General features: G+C 50.3%; 1 long non-coding RNA gene and 1 other non-coding gene across 2 annotated transcripts in view; one reads left to right on the top strand and one right to left on the bottom strand.

The window, feature by feature from the left end:
• The window catches only part of LOC118971647 (uncharacterized), a 48330-nt gene extending 35024 nt beyond the window's left edge, over positions 1–13306 (bottom strand). Inside the window, exon 1 of the long non-coding RNA XR_012124851.1 lies at positions 10041–13306. This is a non-coding gene — a long non-coding RNA (uncharacterized lncRNA). The remainder of the gene's footprint in view (positions 1–10040) is intronic.
• TRNAT-UGU (transfer RNA threonine (anticodon UGU)) lies at positions 12873–12945 on the top strand. Its single transcript has one exon. It is a non-coding gene; the product is annotated as a tRNA-Thr (tRNA).
• Positions 13307–13869: the final 563 nt, after the last annotated feature.

Raw genomic sequence — 13869 nt, 5'->3', positions numbered from 1 at the left:
CCCTAGGTTGTGCCATATCTTGGCTATTGTAAATGATGCTGCAGTGAGCATGCGGGTGCAGCAAGCTTCTCAATTTTTTTTCTTCAGACAAATACCTAGAAGTGGAATTGCTGGGTCATAGGGTATTTCTGTTTCATTTTTTAAGGAAATTCCATTCTGCTTTCCACAGTGGTTGCACCAATTTTCATTCCCACCAACCGTGCAAAGGGTTCCCTTTTCTCCACATCCTCACCAGTACTTGTTATCTCGTCTTTTTGGTGGCAGCCAGAAAAAGTGGGAGGTGTGGTAACTCAATGTGTCTTTGATTTGCACCTTCCTAATTAATGACGTTGAGCACCTTCGCATGTACCTGTTGGCCATTTGTGTGTCTTCTTTGGAAAACTGTCTATTCAGATCTTCTGCCCAGTTGTAACTGGATTGTTTGTGTTTTTGCCACTGAGCTCCGGTCGCCTTACTAAGTGCCACCGTCAGGCTCCCGCAGCCCCAGGTCATTCAACTCCCATCCATTCATTCAAGAAACACCTGCAGAGTGCACATTAGTGAACCACCTGCTCACCCCTGTACGGGCCCCCAGAGCTTTCCTACCTAGACCATATTTCCCTCTCTGCGTGGCCAAATCAAACTCTTTGAAGTTCACAGCCACCTCCTCAATGAAGCCTTCCTGGTTAACCCCAGATGTGGTCTCCTCCTCAATTCACAGAGCATTTCACTTTTTCTCTCTCATAACATTTAATACTTTTTAACTCAAGTCATTGCTCAGAGCTCCCTGAGGGTGGAACCAGTGTCCGATTCATCTTTGTGTTTCCTCCAGCATAATCTCTCACATATGGTAGGAAATCAATACATAAATGTAGAATAAATGAAGAATAATTTGGGAGGGAAACCAGGAGAGAGATGCTCTGTGGGCCTCTCACCAGAGCCTGTGTTAAAAAGATAGACAGGATACCATCAGTTCAATTCTCCCCAAAATCCCCCCAAAATTACTGAGCACCTATTATGTGCAAGGCATTGTACAAAGCAACACAGAAGTGTTTTTAAAAAATTAGAAAGACTCAGTTTCTTCATTGTGGGCTCTAACAATCAAGAGAGAGGGCCCACTGCCCACCTGTAGTTGGATGTCTGCTCCTCCATTCCTGCCCTAGAGTCAGGGCACGGAGCTGTGGAAGTCACCAAGCCCCCAGAGAACCCAACCAGCCGACTCCAACTGGACCCCCGACACACACAGCTCCGTGAGGCCTTCTCAAATGCCCATCACGCTTAGTTCAAACCTTCTCTGCCCTCCCTAAAAATCTCAAACTCTCACAAAGCCTACCATCTCACGGCACACTTCACCATCACACTGGGGGCCACAACAGTGAATGCCCCCCACTTCTCCCACTCTTCCTCGTCCATGCCCTTCCCCACATTGTAGAAGACCCAACCCATCTTCCTTCCGAAGGCGCTCCTCTCCTGTGCTCAAGACCCCAGCCCTGATTCTGCCTCCTCCCAATCTTGCTCCCTCCCTGCAGCACCTCCCCCTCTAAATTTCCTTACGTTATTCCTTCTTGGCTTACCAGGCCCAGCTCTGCCAGGAGATACCTTGGGCAGGTCATTGGCCTCAACTCTAAAAAGAAAGATAAAGACAATAACCCACCTCTCAGATCACACACGTGAAATGGCTTGCCAAGCCAACAGCCTACAAAAACATTAGGTATTTTCCTATCTTCCTGAGAACAGAGATCAACTATTTTTATTCTTCTTTTTGTCTCTTCCTCAACATCCTGCAGTGGGTCTGGAATACAGTAGTCATTCAGTGTTGATTAGACAGCCGTCAGATTAATGAGTAAGTCCCAGTATAAATGAATCAAACTTCCCACGCTAATTTGACAGATCAGCTTATCTCTGAGAGTGTTTGGCCTTAACACCCTCTCACTCTGAATCAAGTGAGGAAAGTCCCTCCTGGTTCCCCTCTCTTAGAAAAGAGTCTTTCAGATTCAACCGATGCTATGGTCCAAAGCAGAATGTCACCCCAATCCCCTGACATCCTCTAGGGAACAGCTGAGCTGTGGGCTTGTCTGAGCCACAGGTGCCAACAATTTGTTAAGGACTTAGATCTTGATCAACTCAAAGATTCCATTCATTACTTGTAGAACATTTTCTGTGCTGTTTATCCTATAAATTCAATTTCTTTATGCAGGTGTACAAACAGTATTTGCCAATACAAATAATTTGTTATAGCAATGTGTTGGGTTTGCTTATCTGTGAACCCTGAGTCTGCAGAAACCCTGACATGTTATATGCACATGCCTCCCAATTGTAAGGGACAAAAAGCCTTCCTGTCACACATATGCCCTCTAACCTGCCATCCTATGTTTTATCTTCCTTTCCCTATCAAACGCTAGTCACAGTAACCTGCATCGTCCCCTCCAATATCTGAAGGTCCTGAAATATCAGCGAGCATCTCCTACTCAGCTGCATTTCCCAACCAGCTAATCGCCAAACTTGGTGGCATTTTCTCGGGCTTTTCTACAAGATTTCAAACTTCTGGCCAGCTCCTCTCTTGAATCTCTTGCCTCGGCTCCCAGGACAGGGTAGTAACTCCTCACACCTAGCCCACACCTTATCTCCCCAAGTTCAGGCCTCCGATCCCTCCATCCACAGGGGCTCACTCGCTCTCTGGCTTCAGTTTCACCTTAATGAGGGCACTCATCCCCAACTCATGCCCCTCAAGGCTCCAGGCTGGAATTTCCAGCAGCTCGTGGACACCTGCACCGGGGTGTCCCGCCAGCTCCACGGGCCTAAACCTGGATTCATCACCGTCTGCCCCACCTCCAGCCCCAGCCAGACAGGCAAGGCCCCTGTTTGTCCACTTGCTCCCAAGCATTTACTGTGTGTCTGCTCTGTGCAGGCACTGCCTGAGGGCAGGAAAGGCACAGCTGGCAGACAAAGCCCCTGCCCTCATGGATGGGGGAGCTCAGATGATAAGCAAAAAAATAAACATAAATTGTACCTCAGGTGGTGATGAGTGCCATGAAGGAAGACACAGTGGGCTTAGGGGAAGCAGCAGGGAGGGGCTCTGTTTCCCACAGACGTTTAACCTTCTAGGTCAATATGAGCTCATCTAGTAAGTGAGCCTGGAGAAAGGAAAGATCTGGCCCTGGCACACGTCAGTGTTAGGGGATCAGGAAGAGCATGAAAGGCAGCCTGGGAGACGGCCGGGGAAGCGGGAGGAGAATCAGGAAGAGGTCCCAGAAACTGCACGAAAGCGTTTCAGGAAGACCAGCCATGTCCAGGCCCCAGCGGGGTGAAGACTGAGAATCCGCCACTGGATGTGGTAAGACAAAGGTCATGGAGATGAGACAGATGGGGTTTGGAGAAGGAGACCCCTGAGACCGTGAAAGGGAGGGGTGAAGCAGAGACAGCGAGAGCAGACAACTCTTCCATGGAGCTTTGATGCTGAAAGGAGAGAGCCTGCACCGAGCACCCGGGGTCTCTCCCTTAACTGAACGTTTCATCCGTCTTCCTAGGCAGTCATGACCCTTCGTATGATTCATTAACTTCTGACTCTGCTAAGTCTCCCCTCCCCGCGCCCCCACACTGCAACTCCCTGAAGCAGGAACCACGCTGCAGACTTCATTGCCTCACTCCAGGTTACCTACGACCCCACTTTTTGCAGAAAAGGTACTTAAATAAATACACATGAAGCATAAACTTCAGCAGTACTGTGCACTCGGAAGAGCTCAGATCTGAGCTTTTTAAAACTCAAGCACAACATTTCCGAGCTACATAATCAGAGAAAAGGTCATCCTTAAAGACATGTCTAAATCAGGGCTAAGTACAGCTACCTGACCGCGTGGTTGTCAGTAGTGAGTGAGATAAATGAACACAGAGTACCTAATAAGTGCCTGAAACATAGTGTGCCCTCAACCGATATTAGTTCCCTTCTCCAGCCACCCTCCCTGAAACTGGTGACTGGCAGAATGGGCCATTAGGAGGCAGGCAAAAAAGTACTTTACGTTCCAAATGGCAAATGTCATTTTATATTCCAAAGCTCAAAGATCCTGGCCAACGAGGCTCCGTTGTTTTGACAAGATGTGAGAGACAAGGTGACCTGTGACTCTAAGAGGACCTGAAATGAAGTTTGGGAGACGGTGGGATGCCAACAAAATCAGAATTACTACTTGAACCATTTCCAACCTGCAGGTTTGACCTCAGAAGGACGCTGGAGACCATCTACCACTGGTCACCGCAGGAAGATGAGTGTTCACCCTGACGTCGCTGGCCCACACAGCCCTGGTTTATTTAGTAGCCAGGGGCGAGGGGTCTGGCCCACTCTAAACCAAACAGAGAAGATGGGGGCTCACTCAGTCAGGCCCAAACCAGCAGGCTCACACCCCCTTAATATGTGGGCAGATTTCTTACTGGCCGTTAGGAGGGACACCCAGTTGAGTCTTTGGTCGTCTGTAACTGATGAATGTGTGCAAATAGGATTAGACAAAGCTTTGCAGCTACATGGAGGAGCCCATGTGAGTCTGCATGTCCTCTGAAGCATCATCAGCGATTGGACAAGTACTCACTGCACAGGCTTCACCACACAGCCTCTAGACCCTCTGCAGAGGGAAGAGACAGAACCTCTGCCTGTCACGTGAGGCAGCTGAGGTTCCTGCCCACCTGCTCCCTCGGACAGGGGGTGGCCTCCGCTCTGCCGCCCACCTGCCCTAGGACTCTCTGCAGTGACGTGCCTTCATTTCCTCCCGTGTACCTCGCATGTGATAACACTTTATGTACCAGTGCTTGTGAACATTAAATTGATGGGGAAAAATGTTGCTGAAGTGTTAGTTCTATGCCTGCCGCTCCCTCCATGATAATGATCGCTCCGTTATTAGAAGTCAGCAAGCTGAAGGACAGAATAAATTGGGGCAATTGATGAAGCCTGGGTAGGACCAAGCCTAGGAAGCCACAAGCAAAAATGGGAGAGAGATGAAAGTGGTGGGAATGGATTTGCCCATGGCCCCTGGAGGCCCCTCTTCTGGGTTGAACACCCCCCACCCCACGTGGCTGGCTGGCCGCTTTGTTTGCGGGTCGCCTCAGTTTCCTATTGAAGTGAACTCATTTGGAGCGGTTTCGGGACTCCTGCAACCTCCCTGCCCATTGTATCGATGTTTTAAAGATGAGAGCGCTGAGGCCGCCGTGAAAGGGCATTTCCGAGGTCGAAGCGCTGGCTGGTGGCGGTGCAACGCAGGGCTCCGCGATCGGAAGCCACGCTTGCATCCCGTGCCTCCCTCCCTTCCTAAAGCGCTGACCCGCCTCAGACTTCACCGCGGTGACTGCGGAGTGTGGACACGAGTGACAAGGAGACTGCGAACTTGCATCGGATCCAGTGGGTCCAAATCCCCTTGTGATGGACCTGGAGATGACCACCCTCAAATATCGCTTCCCCTTCCGCCCTTCTGTCCATTGCTCCCGGGATCTTCACTTCGCTTAACTTCTAACACAGGTAAGAAAAGCAATCCTATCCTAACCGATGACAGCTGGAGCTCGGAAAGGTGACATTGCCACCCACCACCGGAGCGTGGGGCCAGGCCTCTCATATATAACTCAGGGAAGGCCAACCAGAAAATTAAAAGCGTCTCCACACTGCACCTTCACACAGCAGCCATTACAGAGGAACGTCGGTGCCAGATCCCAGGCCTATGGTGGAGCCCGGGGGTCCTCATTCTCTTCCGAGGCCAGGCCTGCTGCGTGGTTTATTTAATTGTGTATTTTTATCGTTTGATATCCACAGCCAGGTGGTGCCTGGAGGAAGTTAATGCCCTTTTCCATCAGTTCAAGCAAGAAAATGTACCTGCCATTGGTAGTATTTGCTTCACTGGGTTGCTGACTTATTTTAAGAACTAAATCTTTCCTGTTACTATATTTTTCACTCCCGGTGTACGTACTCCAAACTGACATTAGTAACTTGGGTCCCCGGGCGAGCTCTCCTCGCGTGTAGGGACGTAGCGCCACCTAGCGCCCACTCCCTCAACTGCTGCCAAAATAAACAACCGCGTCACCCTTGACAAGTACATTCTGTGCTGTCAGGGAGAGTTTTTACACGTATTCTTCTCTTCTCTCATAACACAGCTTGCCTAGCAGTATTATACTCATCTTATTTTTAAAACAAATAAGTTAAGACACAAGGCTCCAGCAAGAAAGCTGAGTAGGTTTTCCACTTGCCAACTTGATGTCATACTTTCCAACTTCGGTGGCTGTCATTTATAAATGCTGAGATCATGACAGAGGAGAGCTAAGGCAGCTCCCCGGTGTCCAAAGCACAACCGTGGAGAAAGACGGCTCTCCCGTGGGATATGATGCAATCGTCTCGGCTTTACTTAAGCGTTTCATACCAGCATCTCTAAGCTTTAGGTGCCGTATAAACCCCAGTGTCACTATTGCCTGCAGATTAGCACAGAAGCTCATATGCAAAGTGGCGGAAGGCCCACCCTCTGTGGCCAGTGAAAGGAGAGATGGGTTGTTCTCCATCCCCTAAATTCATGGCCCCCTTGCCTTCTCAGCAGGGCAAGAGCTGATAATTATCATCTTGATACCGCCCAGTAGCTCTGGCCTGCAAGCTCCCAGTTCTTTTCAGATATCACAGCACGGCTTCTCAACCCTGGCACCACTGGGTTGAATAACTCCTTAGCGGGGTGGCCGGGGTCTGTCCTGTGCCTTGTAAACGTTTAGTTGTATCTCAGGCTTTTACCCACTAGATGCCAAGAGCATCCCTCTTCCCCCATTATAAAAGACTACACTGCCAAATGTTCCTAGGGTGCAAAATCCTCCTGGTTGAGAATCAGTATTCTAGAAGGCAAGTACACAGGAATATAAAAATACTACTACTACTAACTACTACTGCCACTATCATTTAAAAGGCACAAGTTGTGCACTAGGAGCTTTATGACATTTTCTTATTTAATCTTCACCACCAAGAAACTGGTCTGTATTAACTCTCTAGGGAAATACCTATATTACCAGTAAAGAAACTGAAGCTCAGAGATGTTAGGTAATATGGCCAAGGTCATACAGCCAGTAGAGGAAGAGTCACCATTTAAAACCAAGCTTTCACGACTCCAAAACCTGAGCTCATCACCATCTCCAGATCCTGGTACAGATACTTCTGGAGCAGTCTTAATACTCAACAGTTCCTTCTAGAGTTAATGCTGGCATTATTCAAATAATACAGTCAGATTTAGGCTTAAAGACATACATACAGTAACTATTCTCTGTAAGATCACTCCAAAGTGTTAGTGCTGAGGAGATTCTCCTATAGGGTTATGGAGACAGCCCTGGGTTCATGTTCAGACCCTGTGGCCTAGAAGTGACTGTATGGCCTTTATTTTGAGTCAATTATTTAGCCTCTCACAGTCTCTGTTTAGTCATCTACAAGACAAAAAGGATTCGTTAGTTTGGGTTCTCAGCTCTGGCTGCACACCAAAACCATGTGAGGAGTGTTTAAAAAGGAATGCCTATTATGATCAGGACACATAATGTAGGGGGGGCACGGGGAAGGCAGTACAGCACAGAGAAGACAGGCAGTCAAGCAGTGGCTCTGTAATATCTTACTATGTTGATGGACAGTGACTGCAATGGGGTGGAGGGGGGACTTAATAAATATGGGTGAATGTAGTACCCACAATGTTGCTCATGTGAAACCTTTATAACACTGTACATTAATGATACCTTAATAAAAAAATTTTTTTAAAGGAATGCCTAGGCCTCACCCCAAACAAATTAAACCAGAACTTCTGGGGCCTGGGCAATGACCATTTTTTAAGCCCCCAGGTTACTAATGGGTAGTCAGAATTGAGACCCACGGGGGCTGGATGAATGCTGAGACTCTCAAATTCTCTGTTTCTCCCCTCAGCCTGGAGGTATTCTTTTCTCCCTTCCCACTGGGATCAGGTGACACACAGAGACGTTCTAGGGGTGGCTGGTTTCTCCGTCTCATAAGACTGTCCTAAAAGCCTTGAATCATCTCCTGGGACACCCTCAGTGTCTCAGCTGCCATCCAGTCTCTGAATTAGCCACTTCCAGTACCTCATTCTTCCCACCAGAAGTATGGACACCCCACCCCACTCTCCTATGGTGCCTGGGGTAGGAAATGTGTACAAAAGGCTGCTAAGAGCAGGAAATGACAGAAGACAGCTGTGCCAACTGGAAGACTACCCCCTCCTAGCCTCTCTGAGCACTTGCCCTGTCTGACTTTAATAAAGTTAATTCTAATCGTGGTCTCTCAGGAGGTGAGACAATCTCCCCTTTCTGAACATGACGCATTGACTCCTATTTCAGCTCCCAAAGGAGAGTGGTAACATCTCATTCCACAGTGCCTGAAAGGCGCTCTGGTTACAGAAACGGGGCTTTGGGCCCTAGGAGCTCCAGGCTCTTCATCCCTTCCTCTGCCTCCTGCCACCCTGATTTCTGGGAGTGACCCGCCTGCAATGGGAGGGCTTCACACAGTACTTTTAGCTACAACTAGTAATAAAAGGAATTGACATCAAGCACCCCCGGGTGCCAGGCTCTGAGGCATCATTCATTTACGCCTCACAAGGACCCACAGGAGATGGTACTGTCACCACTCTCACCATCTTCATTATATACATGGAGAAGCTGTTGTCTGCATGTCCTGCTCCTCTTCATCAGCCTCTGCCCCCAAGATTCCACCAATTATCTGAATAACGGCCGTTCCTCCCACTGGCCTGTGAGCTCCGCGAGGGCAGGTACCTCTTCTGGTTTGGCTCACCGTTGGCCCACACACTGGCAGGAGAAGACCCAGAATCCAGACTAGGGCCAGCTGGCCTCTGTGTGCTGTGTGCCTCATCTTGCCCTCATGGAGGGGGAGTCTATAAAGAAGGCTGAGAAACAGTCTCCTGGGAGGCAGGTAATTTCGGTGCAGCCAGCAGGGGACAGAGGGGCAGAGCTGGGCTAGGAATCAAGTCCCTGTGACACTGAAGCCCAAGGTGACCCATGGTACAGCTTGTCACCCTCTGCGGCTCAGCGAAAGATGACCAGGACCAGGAGTCCCCGAAATTGAACTGAGTTCTACCAGGAGCCAAAGTCCCTGAGCTCCCCACGGCCCTGCCGGGGCCCCTGTATTCTAATCTGGAAGTGATCAGCCCTCACCTCCCCTGCGTGAACCAGTCTTTCTTGGCCCAGCAGCTCATGAACACACGTGACGCTCAGGGCAGCCCATCGAACGAGTTCTGCAAGCCGGAGATCAAGGTGATGGGGCCAGGGGTGCATTTCTCAATCCTTCTCTTCAGGCTTCATCCCTCCAGAATCCTCCCTCCCAGAACAATCCGAACCCCATTGCCACTGCGAACTAGAGGTCACAACTGTCTCCAGACTCCAAATTGATGTCCTTCCATCAATTCCACCCAAAAGCCCAGCAATCTGATTAAAAACCTATTCAACAGAGGGCTGTGTGGTGTGGGACAGGACCCAAATCCAGGAGGTGAATTTTGTGATGATGACTGATAGTGGGTGCACAAAGACAGGGAGGCGCTCACTGTGGAGCCGCCCACCCACTTCCTGTGGGACACAGCTGCCCCAAGGCTCGCCGTGGTTAGGCGGTGAGAAGAGCCGTGTGCCCAGAGGCTTTCTGGAGGACACTCGGAGCCTCTCCCCCGAAGGGTCCAGGCAACGGGGACCCGAGCCCCTGACCCCAGCACCCCAGGTTCTGAGCCCCTCGTGCCTGTGTTCTGGGTTCCTGCTGGCCTCCCCCCCTCAACCTGCGGGAAGGATGTTGGAGGAGCTCAGACACCTGGGCCAGGGCCGACGACCTGTGAATTTGTATCAGCTTACAAAGCAGCCCTGAGCGGCACCTCGGCTTCCCGCCCTCCCCTCCCTCCTTGCGGCTCCTCCCTCCCTTTGTGCCCCGGCTCTGGGGTTCTGGGGCCACAGGGTCCTGCCCCCACCCCGACCTCTAGCTCAGTTGTGGCTGAGTATAAGGAGGAACCAGATGCTGGGGAGGACCCTGCACCTCCCTCCCTCTCTGTCCTGCCCCCTGTCCTAAAGAGCCTTACCTTGTTCCTGGACAAACTCAGAAAGCCCCTTCCCCTTCCAATTTTGGTTGGTTGGTCGGCTAAGGTTTATTTGCACTTCCTTGTTGTTTGGTCTTTTGTTTCAATTTTTTAGCTGTCTTTGACCAACTTTCAGAATATAAAACAAAACCCATGGGAAAGTCCCAAACCCCACTTCTATGTGGCTTCTGCTGCCAGTTCACAGCATGATGACGTAAGACCTCTCCCCTCCCCGGGCCGAGGCTTCCTTAACGTCATCAGGAAGCGCGGACTCGGTGTGCCGGGGCGTCCCTCCTGACCTCAGAACCTCACCTCTGACCTGGAGTGTGACGTTGGGCAGGACAGAGGACGGGGGACAGCGGCTCCCAGGACGGAGCGGGAGACGCCCTGCCGCCCGTGGGCGGAGAGCCCACTGGGCTCCGAGCTGCTTCTCCTCAACCCTAGGGGCTGCGGGGGCCTCCACGCAGCACAGCTGGGGAGTCTGGAGAGGGTGAGGCTGGTGGCTGGGCAAAGGCTTCTGTCTTCCATCTCCTCCTCGCCCTCCCCCAAACCGGACTCTAGGATGTCATCTGTCCTTCCCGTCTCTCCCCGAGACTTTCTGCTTAGGGGCACCCAGAAACTAGAAGTAAATGCTCAGCTTATGAACAACAAGTGTTTCCGGCACTTTCAAGTTCGTTATTGTGCTGGCTCCCCCAAACTGCCCTGAGATAGAACCACAATTATCACCTCCACTTTACAGGGGGTGCATCGGCTTAGGCTAGGGCTTGATGGAGGGGATAAGGGGAAGGAGGACGGAAGACAAAATTCAGTACAAAGCCCTCCCAGACTTTTTCCCCTAATGCCGTGCCACTTAGGAGGAAATCAGCATCTTTACAGGATGTTCACCCTTCTTATCGTTCTTTCATCTTGTCCTTTCAGCTTCATGTCCTTTATCCTACAGTTCAGAAGTTAGAACTGAGAGGGAGAGAGGTTCTATTTTTCGATCACATCCCTTCCCCAGCTGGGAGGTGCCGGGAGGGGCTGGGGGACAGGTGAGAATCGCTGGTGAGTGCGCGGGAGATCAAGGGAATGGGAGGAGCCTTGCTTCAGCCTTAACTGAACCCTGGCCTCCTTGTTACAGATTGAATTGTGTCCCCTCAAAATTCTTATGTGGAAACCCTAAACCCCAGTAGCTCAGAATGTGACCTATTTAGAGGCAGACTCTTTACAGAGGTAAAATCAAATGTAAAGTGGGATCACTGGGGTGGTGGGTACTAATCCAGTATAACTGGTATCCTTATAAAAAGGGGAATTCCAACACAGAAAGGGACATGCAGAGAGGAAGGACGCTGTGAAGAGACACAGCGAAGACAGCCATCTACAAACCAAGGAGAGAAACCTGGGACGGTCCATCCCTCGGAGGCCTCCCAAGGAAACGGCCCGGCCGCCAATGTGCACTCGGACTTGTAGCCCCCAGAACGGTGAGACGATCCACCCAGCTGATGGTACTTCATCAGGGCAGCCCTAAAATACGAATACACTCTTCCAAATCACCTCAGAGAGGCAAATAAACCGGAGCTCGATGCTCTTGTCAAGTTGCCATGAGACATTAAAATCAAGCTCAGCTGTTACAGGCAGAAGAAATCAGGTAAAATGAGAAATGAAGGTGCTCGCTAGGTTAGCCTGAGGGGGAGGAAAAGTCTGTACCAAGGGAACCGACTGAAGAGTCTGGCTTTCTCCTGAGCACAGTAAGGGGGACGGCCAGGAATTAGGACAGTAAATCTCGGAGCAAAGTGCAGGGGAAGCAGGACAATAAGAAAACCAGATAGGACGAGCAAACTAAAGGGTGTTACGAATTCCACCTTGGATGGAGAAGCCGTGGAAGTAAGGGAGAAGGATAAGATGCCTCCCGAAGCACTTCCCTGATTTCTCCTGGGTTACAAAATGAACATCGTCAGAGATGTCAATCATTCAGCATGTATTAAGCACCAGCTATGTGCTGCACACTATTCTAGCTGCTGGGAATACACCAGGGAATAAAAGAAAACTCCCTGGCCTCAAGAGCTGACATTCCAACAGGGAGAGGCCAAAATGAATAATAAATATGATAAGCATATTATCTAGTAGGAAAAAAGGTTAAGTAGTATGGGATAAAAGGGACAGGATCAAGAGGATGACGAAGCTTGAATTAGAGGGTCAGGAAGGGTCTTGTTGAGGAGACACTTGAAGGAGGTAAAGGAGAGACGCGCCGGTCCACTGGGGGTGCATGATCTTCATTCTCTTCCTCCTGCAGTAATGAATCACGTGGTGGCCATAACTTCATTCCTTCGGTAAATACTTCATTATGCAGAGAATGAGGCATGGTTTCATGATCCCAATCGTTAAAAAAGAGCAAGGACAGAACCCATTTATTCTATCTCCAATGCTTGGCAGTATGCGAGTACTCGATAAATTTATGTGCTGGATCAATTCATCCACCCATAATCAATCACTTATTTATGAGAAGCAAAGACGCCCCCATAACTTCCCTATAAACACTAAACTTGACACATCTTTGTCGTATAAGGTGGGGGCTTTTTTAAGACATAAGGGTACATAATGTGATCAGAACATGATTTCATTTTTGCATTTTCCCTTTCAGCTCTTGTCTGTATGCATAACTTACCATTGGTATAATCCAGTGTTTTGTAATTATAAGCATACCAATTTCAGATTTGGGGCTTTTTCTACGTATTATGTTGTAGGCGTTTTTCTGGGGCATTTCAGTCTGTAATTATCACTGATAATAAATGCACAGTCAGCTAAAGCAATGCTGCTTCCAATGTCCCAGAACTGGGGCGCACCAGGTAACTAGAGGGCTCCATAGCTCAGTGGTTAGAGCACTGGTCTTGTAAACCAGGGGTCGCGAGTTCGATCCTCGCTGGGGCCTCTTGCCGGCTTCTTTTTTTGTGAATATTCCATTTAAAAACGGAATAGAGAATCCAAAACAGCAAAGCGGTTTCCGAAAACGTCACTACTGGCAAAATTCAAAGTTACTTCTCTTGAAATACAAATGATGGACGTCCTTTAATGTGCTTTAGAAGTGACCCGGAAGAGAAAACCCTGGAGCGCAACCAACAACGGGAAAAAGAAAGGAAGAGCCGTTTCTACGACCCCAACGCTACCCAGACCTACGGGCCCAAACCCCAGAGAGGGAGGCGCGAGGCTCCAAGGGCTCGTTTTCAAACCTGTGCAAACAGACACCCAGCACCGAATTACCACAACCGGAGAAGCGTACCTGGCGGGGAAGGCCGGCGGGAGGCGGGGCGGGCGGGGCGCGCTGCGTAAGGCGGGCGGAAGGAGGCGGGGCCGCGCGTGCAGTTACCCCACGGGGCCGACAGGCGGCGCTGTGGGCTCGCATCTCCCGTCGGAAGGCAGGCAAGCGCGCGTCGCGACGCCCTACCCCGGGCCCGGAGCGCTGCCGGCGTGGCCCGGAGGGAAGCCCACGCTCGAGCTGACACGTGGCAGCCCAGGGCTTGGGCCCCGCCTGGCGTGGAGGTCCTACCCGCTTCGAGAGAGAAGGAGGGCGACTTCCAAAATAGCCCAGCGCTGCTTGGGAAGCCGGTATTTGCAGCTGCTCTCATTTCTCCGTGTTTTCCCGGAATTCCAGGGTGCTGCGTGACTAAAGGGCCACGAGAGCCTCCTAAATACCTGAATTTCCCCACCCAGAATTTTTCCCCGTGTCTCAGGGCTACGGCTTGCTAAAGAGCTGTCTGTAAGGTAACCACTATCCACATGTGGCCACTGAGTGCCCGAAACGTGGCTACCCCAGATGCAGATGCGCTGAAAGTAAAATACACCCTGTATTTAGAAA

This window comes from Manis javanica, chromosome 14 (assembly GCF_040802235.1).
Source record: "Manis javanica isolate MJ-LG chromosome 14, MJ_LKY, whole genome shotgun sequence".
Taxonomy (NCBI): domain Eukaryota; kingdom Metazoa; phylum Chordata; class Mammalia; order Pholidota; family Manidae; genus Manis; species Manis javanica.
This window is presented reverse-complemented; position numbering and strand designations above follow the sequence as displayed.